We start from the raw sequence: 9,639 nt of genomic DNA, 5'->3' as shown, positions 1-9,639 counted from the left end.
GAATGCAGAGCCATAGACCTTTATCTATAAAATATTATTATGGAAGCTGTGTTTATCTTAACTGAAAGCTAACCAAGTTTGTTAGCCTCACGCACCGGTCAGTCAGTCAGTCAGTCAGTCAGTCAGTCAGTCAGCATGTCACCTTAAAGGGTGTGTCCCTTATCTATATACACGCACATAAGCAGTGATTGAACATAAGTTGTCCACTGCACCCACTGTTGCAAACAACAGATGGATAGAACTCCCGTGGTAGCATTTTTATTAAAAAAGATTTCAGTTTTAAGGTTAGGCTCAACCTTTAAAAGTTTAATATTCAGTCTCCTAATTATATATTTTTTCATTATTACAATTATTCATACTTTTGAATCACAAAGTTTTTAGTTCTGTAGCTGATTGTCATAGCACTTTTGCATGTTCAAAATAAAGTGAAAAAATCAAGTGTAACAGGTTACAATATCAAATCAATCTGGACATCAGAAGCCTAGGATTCGACTACTGGAGGTGATGAGCATTTGCTGAAAAAATGACATAAACTACTATATAGGTAAGTATTTGAAATGTTTATAGATATAATTTTCTGCAGATCTTTCCCCAAAATAAAATTAACAAAATACGATAAACAATCAAAACACAATAAAACAAAATAAAGTTCAATTGAAATTACATTGAAAATGTAAAGAAAACCACTTGTTCAGAATCAACAAACTCAGTATTTCTCATTTCACTTCAAAAGGAAAATAGTTTGATTTCCAAGTGTCCGTGCGCTGGTATTAGTTTTTTTTTTTTTGTTTCCTTTTTTTAATCAGTTCTCAGAAAAAAAAACCACGAACAGTCTCTATCCAGAAACGGAAAAAAACTGTCTTTTACCTTGAGCTGAAAAAAATAATAAGTATTAAAGTACTCTCCTGGTTCAGTAGGGTGGATTTCCAGTTTCCTTTTCTAGTGTCCGAATAGGTTGGCTCGCCATCAATGTGAATCAGTCTTCAATCAAAAACACCAAAGAAAAAAAACCTGACCTGTACAAAAGGCCAAAAGCATGACTACATTTAGTCAATGATATCATCATATCAGGTAAGTATTTCCACATACAAGCAAATAACATAATAATCATTACAATTAACCTGTATCTCTTCTATTTTTAGGCATGAATACAAGGCGATATGCATGTGAACATACACGTGAAGGGAAATAATAACACGTGGAGACAACTAAATACAGTATATATCACACAACAGCAAAATAAACTCTTGTTTCTCTACAAACTGTGTTTGTTAGTCATTTAACATTAAATTCAAAGTGTTTACAAAGTAATTAAACTCACCATGTCCATATATTCACTCCTCAACAACACAATGATGCAATTTTCCCATCGATCGTCACAGGAACAATTTAATGACTGAATCCTCTTCAAATACTTCTCTATGAAAGCTTTTTGTAAGTTTCTCGAACTAATTTCAAAGTTATAATCTGATTTCACAGTTTAAATCATCAAATCTAGCGATCTCACCCTCTCTCTTCCTCCACAGTCTGGCGATCTCTTCCCACTGCGTCAGCAAGCGCAAATCCCTCCCACACATCACTGATTGGCTAAACCAATAACATGTGAATATTTCACATTATTATTTTTAAACAATTTATTTCTTATTAAGAACATTTTAGAACAATGAATCCACAGCTATATGTTGTTTTATCATGTTGTTTTATCCCCTGATCATTTATATTATTTTATAAATGTACAAATATAACCCTTCAGTAATCTGGGTTACATCCTCCCCCACTTAACTGTGCACGTCTCGTGACAGTTTAGAATAACTCAACATATTATACATCCTGTATGGAGGATTTCCCTGGTAAATCATTCAGACTTTCACTATTATCCAATGCATTAAGCAAAACGGTGTTTAAGCCTTGGAAAAAGGAATCCACTACGTGCATTAAAGGGTTTCCAAGCTGTGGATAGGTAAGCATTTTAGGACCCTTTCTTTGTCTAGTTGATCGTCTGGGAAGGTCTTCTAAAAGATCATTCCCCTCCTCGTCAGAGGTCTGGGTCTGTCCACTACATTCCTCTTGAGAATTTTCTTGATCATTAACTGACTTTGCATCAGGAATTGGACTTGACTCAGTGATCTCCGAGACATTAGGTAAGGAGTCTGTTGGAACACCAACAGGTAAGTGTTCTCTTATATTTTCAGTAGGTGGAGCTTGCTCTGGAACATCCGCAGGTAAGTCACTACTTTGATCACTCTGAGCTACTTTGTCCACTGAAAGTGAATGAATAACCTCAGGGTTATGAGGGACCTCATCAGAGACATTCGGCCTAAGCACTTGGTGAACCGTAGTAAATCTTGTCTCATCAATTGGATAAGCTCCACACATCATTTCAGGAATGTCATTATCCATCTCAAGAACAGAAACTGAACTATCAAGGATCTGTGAATCAGGATTCTTCTGAGTCTTATGTCTTACATTAGGTTTACTCACAACTGGATCTGGGATCTTGGAAGCAGGTAAGAATCCACAGGGAAGCAAAAGATCTCTATGAAGAGTACGAAGTGGACCATCTTTTGTTTCTGGCCGGACAGTGTAAACTGGTAAGTTAGCAGCTTGTTTTACAACAACATAGATGTCAGATTCCCATCGGTCAGCTAGCTTATGCTTTCCACGGATGCGTACATTCCTCACTAGAACACGATCTCCGACTTCCAAAGAAGAATTAGTTACCCGTTTATCATACCGGATTTTGTTCTTTTCAGCAATCCTCCGTGCATTTTGTGACGCAACCTCATAACTTTCCTTAAGATGAGATTTAAGACTTTGAACATACTGTGAATGAGACACTTGTTTACAGTCTTTACATGGCAATCCAAAAGCAAGATCAAGGGGCAACCGAGGTTGACGGCCAAACATCAACTCATATGGAGAAAATCCTGTAGACTCGTGTTTAGTACAATTATATGCATGTACCAAGGGTTTGACAAAATCCTTCCAATGACTTTTGTCCTTTTCTTCCAATGTTCCGAGCATATTTAACAAAGTCCGGTTAAACCGTTCCACAGGATTTCCTCGAGGATGATATGGTGTTGTTCTAATCTTTTGGATTCCCGCAATTGCACAAAGTTCCTTGATGGTATGAGATTCGAAATCTGGTCCTTGGTCACTATGTAACCGCTCAGGGAAACCATAATGCACAATGAACTGATCCCATAGGCACTTTGCAACAGTTCTTGCTTTCTGATTCGGTGTTGGCATGGCCACTGCATACTTCGTAAAGAAATCGGTAATAACCAAGATATCACGAGTATTGCTCTTATCTGGTTCAAGAGAAAGAAAATCCATGCAAACAAGTTGTAAGGGTCTTGTGGCTTGAATGTTTACTAAGGGCGCACTTTTCTGCGGCAAGGATTTCCTACGTACGCAACGACTACAAGTCTTAATTTTGTGCTCCACTTCAGTTCCCATCCTTGGCCAATAGAACCTAGAACGGACCAAATCTAGCGTCCTTTCTGTTCCCATATGACCCATTTGATCATGTAGACTGTTCAAAGCAAAACTTCTAAGATCCTCTGGCAAAACCAGTTGGAAATTGACAGAGTCTCCTTCTCGTCGTCGTCTGTACAGAACTCCATCTATCAACTCAAGACGGTCCCATTCTCGTAAGTAAAATGGAAGATCTGGATATTCTAGTCGTAATGCAGGCAGAGGTTTTTCACCAGATTCCATGCACATCACTACCTCACGGATGACAGGATCACATCCCTGCCGTTCAGCCAAGTCTTCCTTCATAAGAAGAGGTAAAGCAGCTAATCCGTTTAGACTATCCTCTTGTTCGAAACATTCCGGCACAGCATCAGGATGGATTGCCAAAGATTCAACTAGAGTGACACCAGAATTATCACTTTGTTGGACAGAATGCTTCTCACAAATAGCTCGGATTATATCTCTATCAGTATTCTGTGGATTCTCAGTATCCATGGTATGATACTCCACGAACTTATTGATCCTTTCAAACTCCTTTACCGATAACTGGTCTTCTGGCAATGATTCATGTGGTCGCCTAGACAAACTGTCTGCATCAACATTTTGTTTACCAGCCCGGTACTGTAGCCGAAATGAGAATGTTGAAAGTGCAGCAAGCCACCGGTAGCTGGTAGCATCCAATTTAGCTGTCGTCAGAAGGTATGTCAATGGATTGCTATCTGTTATGACAGTAAATGTGCCGCCATAAAGATAATCATGAAATTTCTCAGTTACAGCCCATTTAAGGGCAAGGAACTCGAGTTTATGGGCCGGGTATCGGGCCTCGCTATACGACAAGCCTCTACTAGCAAATGCAATAACACGTTGTTTTCCATTTTGCTCTTGATATAATGCAGCTCCCAATCCTGTGGTGCTAGCATCGGTGTGAACAACATAAGGAAGTTTGGGATCCGCAAAACCCAAGACTGGAGCAGTAGAAAGCTTTTCAATTAGGGTTTCAAATGCTCTCTGGCAAGTAGCTGTCCAACGTCCACCAAAGGGCTCTTTTGGATCATGGTATTGATATTCCTTTTCAGCTTTCTTACAACTCTTCCTCGAGGGTGGATAACCAGAAGTCAGTTCATTTAAGGGCTTTGCTATCTGCGAGTAGTCTTTAATAAACCTACGGTAGTAGCCTGAAAAGCCTAAAAATGACCTTAACTCCTTAAGGTTCCTTGGACAAGGCCAGGTCTTTATAGCCTCAATCTTTTCAGGGTCTGTTGCCACGCCTTGCTCGGATACTACATGACCCAAGTATCTAACAGAGGTCTGAAAAAAACGGCACTTTTCTGGTGAAAGTTTTAGCCCATACTCCTTCAGACGAGCAAGAACTTGTAGCAAACGTCTCTCGTGTTCCTCAAGGGATGCAGAAAAGACAATCAAATCATCCAAAAACACTAGCACTTCTTTCAGGTTAATGTCACCCATACACTTTTCCATCAACCTTTGGAAAGTGCTTGGGGCGTTGGTTACCCCCTGGGGCATACGATTAAATTCCCAAAACCCCAGGGGACACACAAAGGCGGTTTTCGGTTTGTCTTCCTCTGCAACCTCAATCTGATAGTAGCCAGATTTTAAGTCTAGTACAGTGAACCACTTGGATCCATTTAAAGCTGAAAATGTCTCATCAAGGTTCGGCAAAGCATATGCGTCCTTGATTGTTTGAAGATTTAACTTCCGATAATCGATGCAGAGTCGTACATCTCCATTTTTCTTTCTGACTACAACAATTGGCGAAGAAAAAGGGGATTCTGACTCGCGTATGACTCCACTTAAAAGAAGTTCCTGAAGGTGTTTTCTTACAGCCCCAATATCACGTGGATGAATTGGTCTAGCACGGTGTTTGAACGGGGATTCATCATGTAATTTGATGCAATGTTTCATTTTTTGTGTATGTCCAAAATCCAGATCATGTTGAGCAAAGACTTCTGGCATCTCACGAAGTTTCTTTGTGATTCGATCCTCCCATTCCTGTGATAATGGAGAATCACCAAAATTTAAAATGAACTCTCCTTCTTTGATCACTTTGGGCTCATCACTTTGGAATCCCTGTTTAGGTATAGCGTTGTCAGAAGAAAGCACTGACTCCAAAGCATGGATCTCTGCAATGACACACCTCTGTGGGATAGTGATATTGTGATCAGTCTCATTTGTGAGAACCACAGGAAGATGGCTATATCGTCTAGAAGGGAGAGTAAGTAAGCAATTTTTCACCACAATTCCACCAGGTAAGAAAGATATGGAGGGGTGTTCCACTACAATCCATTTATCAGTTGGAAAGCCATGCATATGGGCAATGCCCTCTAAAACGACAGTTTGGCCAGCCGCCATGACTTCTGGTACCTTACTCCTCAACCTTATTTGACCAAGAGCACCAGCATTATGTTTGTGCCGCAATCTGATGGTATTCAGGACAGTTCTGTAGCCAAACAAGGAAGGCTGGAAGGTCATAGAACTCGTTTTCAAGTGTTCATCATAAAGAGTGTCCAAAGTATTTGTCCCTATAATAATTAAAGGCATGGTGCAAGACTCTGGCTCTGGAACCACCAAAGCGACAGTAGGTAATTCAACACTTGTCCCAATAAACTCTGCAGGAAAAGTTATATTCAGTTCTATGTACCCAATGTAGGGCACAGAAAGGCCATTCGCACCTTCAACTTCCAACAAATCAGAAATGGAGTTGATGGGGGTTTCTGAAAGGTGTTGGTCATAAAAGGATAAGGGAATAGTTGTAACTTGGGAGCCTGTGTCGATCAAACAGTTACATTTCTGCCCTAAAATAGTGACTTGTGCGATGCATCTTTCACCAACCAACCCTCTGGGTAATTTGCCATCTTTTATTTTCGAACTATGGCTTTGCATAGAAGCTTTAGTTTTAGGGGGACACTTTAATGTTTCAGTCCCTGGCTGTCCCGCAACAGGAACTGGCTCTGGTTTAAAGCAGCCTTTGCCATATTGTTTTGAGATTCCCACTGGGACTGTTTCTCCCTTAGAAGTTTACGCTTTTCAGCCACAAGTGCTGGATTGGGCTGTGAATCACAGGAGGAGGCAATGTGGCCATCTTCCCCACATTGAAAACAGTACCATGGCCTGGGTTTGTCAGTTTGTTTATAATGCATAGGCATTGTAGATTCAACACTTGGCTTGGTTGATTTTTTGTCTTTGAAAGCTTTCCGATCTACGGTTTGTGATGCCAGTTTCTTTGGGGCCTCAGATTTAGTAGCGAGTTTAGCTAATTGGCTCTGTAGAGTGGCTATCTGTTTTTTAAGCTCCTTAGCTTCTGTTGCTAATGACAACACATTGCAATCTGTACTTTGCTTAGGTTCATCGCATACCCAGATCCTCTGGGTGTTCATCAGTGCACGCTGCTTGGAACTACCTAGATGTTGCTTCATACGAATGGTTTTTGCAGTATGTTTATCTTCCTCGGTTCGTAACATCAATAATAGCTGCGCAAAAGTAGGAGGATCATCTCGTTTTTGTGCCAATCGCAGGTCAGCTATTAAACCATCATCCCAGCAGCCCCGACAAAATTGTTTCAAAAGGTGTCGGTCTGCTTCACTGGCCAACACACCACCACGCTTGATTGCTATGTTCAAGGCTGCCTGAAGCCTATACAGGTAGGCCGAAGGTTTTTCTCCTGCATCCTGCAAGGTATTCATGAATTTAGCAAAAAGTTCATCACCATCTTCGACTGTACCAAAGGCAGAATCTAGCAACTGCAGGTAAGCTGATGGAGCAGCGTCAGCGCTTAGTTGTTTAATGACATCAGCAGCTGGGGGCAAAAGGCTATCTAGAATCTTTCTTGAACCATGAAGATCAGATATTGCAGGATCCTTCAGAACAAGATCGACACTAGAACGCCATGTGTCATAATCTGTCTCATTAGCAGGACGAGGTTTCCTACCAGAAAACAGTCTGAGTCGCATGGGTATGTGTGCCTGAGCAACACCTTCTCCACTCCTCACCACATGTTCAACAACCAACCTCTGTACTTCTGGTGGGTTAAGTATTGTGGGGGAAGTAAGAGCTGAAGAATCAGCGACATGAGCAGCAGTTTGATGCATTTCCTGGTTTCCTTCGTTGCAAGGCTGAGCCATAACTGGAGATGTTTTGCCACTAATTGGCTCTTGACCAGATGGTGTAATAGGGGGTTTGTCAGGAGCTTCAGATACAGAGCTTGCAGGAAGAACTACAGCACTCATTTCTGTTAGCATTTCACTCAACATTGCTTCAAAATTTGCCCCACTAAGTTTTGCGATTTCTTTCAATCCCTTTAAGTATGATTTGGTAGCACTACCCCCTAACTGTTGAGTGTACACACTGGATAAGGATCTCACTAAATAAGTGATATTTGGATCACTAGTCAACTGGTAAGTATATGGCAACAGGGGCTCTAAAGACTGTAAAGCACTGCCACTGTCAAATTCAATAATCACATCCTGATTAAACTCAGATTCAGGGTCTTGAATTTTAACCGATCTAACAATAGAACCGTGTTTTTGCAAGATTTTTAGAAATTCTTCATTATCTGCTGTCTCAGTTTCCCCACTAATTATAACAGCATTTGGGATTTTGATACCTTCCTGCATAACTACATCCATTTTAACAGTGAAATGATTATTCCAAACACCAATAGTATTTTAATCACCTGTCAGTTCTCAGCAATACAGCACCACCTCCTGGCTGGCTCGCCAATTTTATGTAACAGGTTACAATATCAAATCAATCTGGACATCAGAAGCCTAGGATTCGACTACTGGAGGTGATGAGCATTTGCTGAAAAAATGACATAAACTACTATATAGGTAAGTATTTGAAATGTTTATAGATATAATTTTCTGCAGATCTTTCCCCAAAATAAAATTAACAAAATACGATAAACAATCAAAACACAATAAAACAAAATAAAGTTCAATTGAAATTACATTGAAAATGTAAAGAAAACCACTTGTTCAGAATCAACAAACTCAGTATTTCTCATTTCACTTCAAAAGGAAAATAGTTTGATTTCCAAGTGTCCGTGCGCTGGTATTAGTTTTTTTTTTTTTGTTTCCTTTTTTTAATCAGTTCTCAGAAAAAAAAACCACGAACAGTCTCTATCCAGAAACGGAAAAAAAACTGTCTTTTACCTTGAGCTGAAAAAAATAATAAGTATTAAAGTACTCTCCTGGTTCAGTAGGGTGGATTTCCAGTTTCCTTTTCTAGTGTCCGAATAGGTTGGCTCGCCATCAATGTGAATCAGTCTTCAATCAAAAACACCAAAGAAAAAAAACCTGACCTGTACAAAAGGCCAAAAGCATGACTACATTTAGTCAATGATATCATCATATCAGGTAAGTATTTCCACATACAAGCAAATAACATAATAATCATTACAATTAACCTGTATCTCTTCTATTTTTAGGCATGAATACAAGGCGATATGCATGTGAACATACACGTGAAGGGAAATAATAACACGTGGAGACAACTAAATACAGTATATATCACACAACAGCAAAATAAACTCTTGTTTCTCTACAAACTGTGTTTGTTAGTCATTTAACATTAAATTCAAAGTGTTTACAAAGTAATTAAACTCACCATGTCCATATATTCACTCCTCAACAACACAATGATGCAATTTTCCCATCGATCGTCACAGGAACAATTTAATGACTGAATCCTCTTCAAATACTTCTCTATGAAAGCTTTTTGTAAGTTTCTCGAACTAATTTCAAAGTTATAATCTGATTTCACAGTTTAAATCATCAAATCTAGCGATCTCACCCTCTCTCTTCCTCCACAGTCTGGCGATCTCTTCCCACTGCGTCAGCAAGCGCAAATCCCTCCCACACATCACTGATTGGCTAAACCAATAACATGTGAATATTTCACATTATTATTTTTAAACAATTTATTTCTTATTAAGAACATTTTAGAACAATGAATCCACAGCTATATGTTGTTTTATCATGTTGTTTTATCCCCTGATCATTTATATTATTTTATAAATGTACAAATATAACCCTTCAGTAATCTGGGTTACACAAGCACTGGGGATTTGTTGCTTGTTTCTGTTGTACTTAACTGAGCCATTATTAAACCATCACCCTAAAATGGAGTTCTACACCGAACACG

At 39.4% G+C, this 9,639-nt stretch overlaps 1 protein-coding gene and 1 long non-coding RNA gene across 2 annotated transcripts in view; one reads left to right on the top strand and one right to left on the bottom strand.

Moving 5' to 3' along the window:
- Positions 1-9,639, top strand: part of slc12a2 (solute carrier family 12 member 2) — a 96,127-nt gene that overhangs the window by 45,487 nt on the left and 41,001 nt on the right. The window lies entirely within an intron of this gene.
- LOC130235980 (uncharacterized) lies at positions 8,322-9,539 on the bottom strand. Its single transcript, XR_008838429.1, has 2 exons — positions 9,103-9,539; positions 8,322-8,797 (listed from the first exon to the last, which is right to left on the bottom strand). It is a non-coding gene; the product is annotated as an uncharacterized LOC130235980 (long non-coding RNA).

Source organism: Danio aesculapii, chromosome 10 (genome assembly GCF_903798145.1).
Source record: "Danio aesculapii chromosome 10, fDanAes4.1, whole genome shotgun sequence".
NCBI lineage: Eukaryota > Metazoa > Chordata > Actinopteri > Cypriniformes > Danionidae > Danio > Danio aesculapii.
The sequence above is the reverse complement of the archived record's forward strand: the minus strand, read 5'-3'. Positions and strand labels throughout refer to the sequence as shown.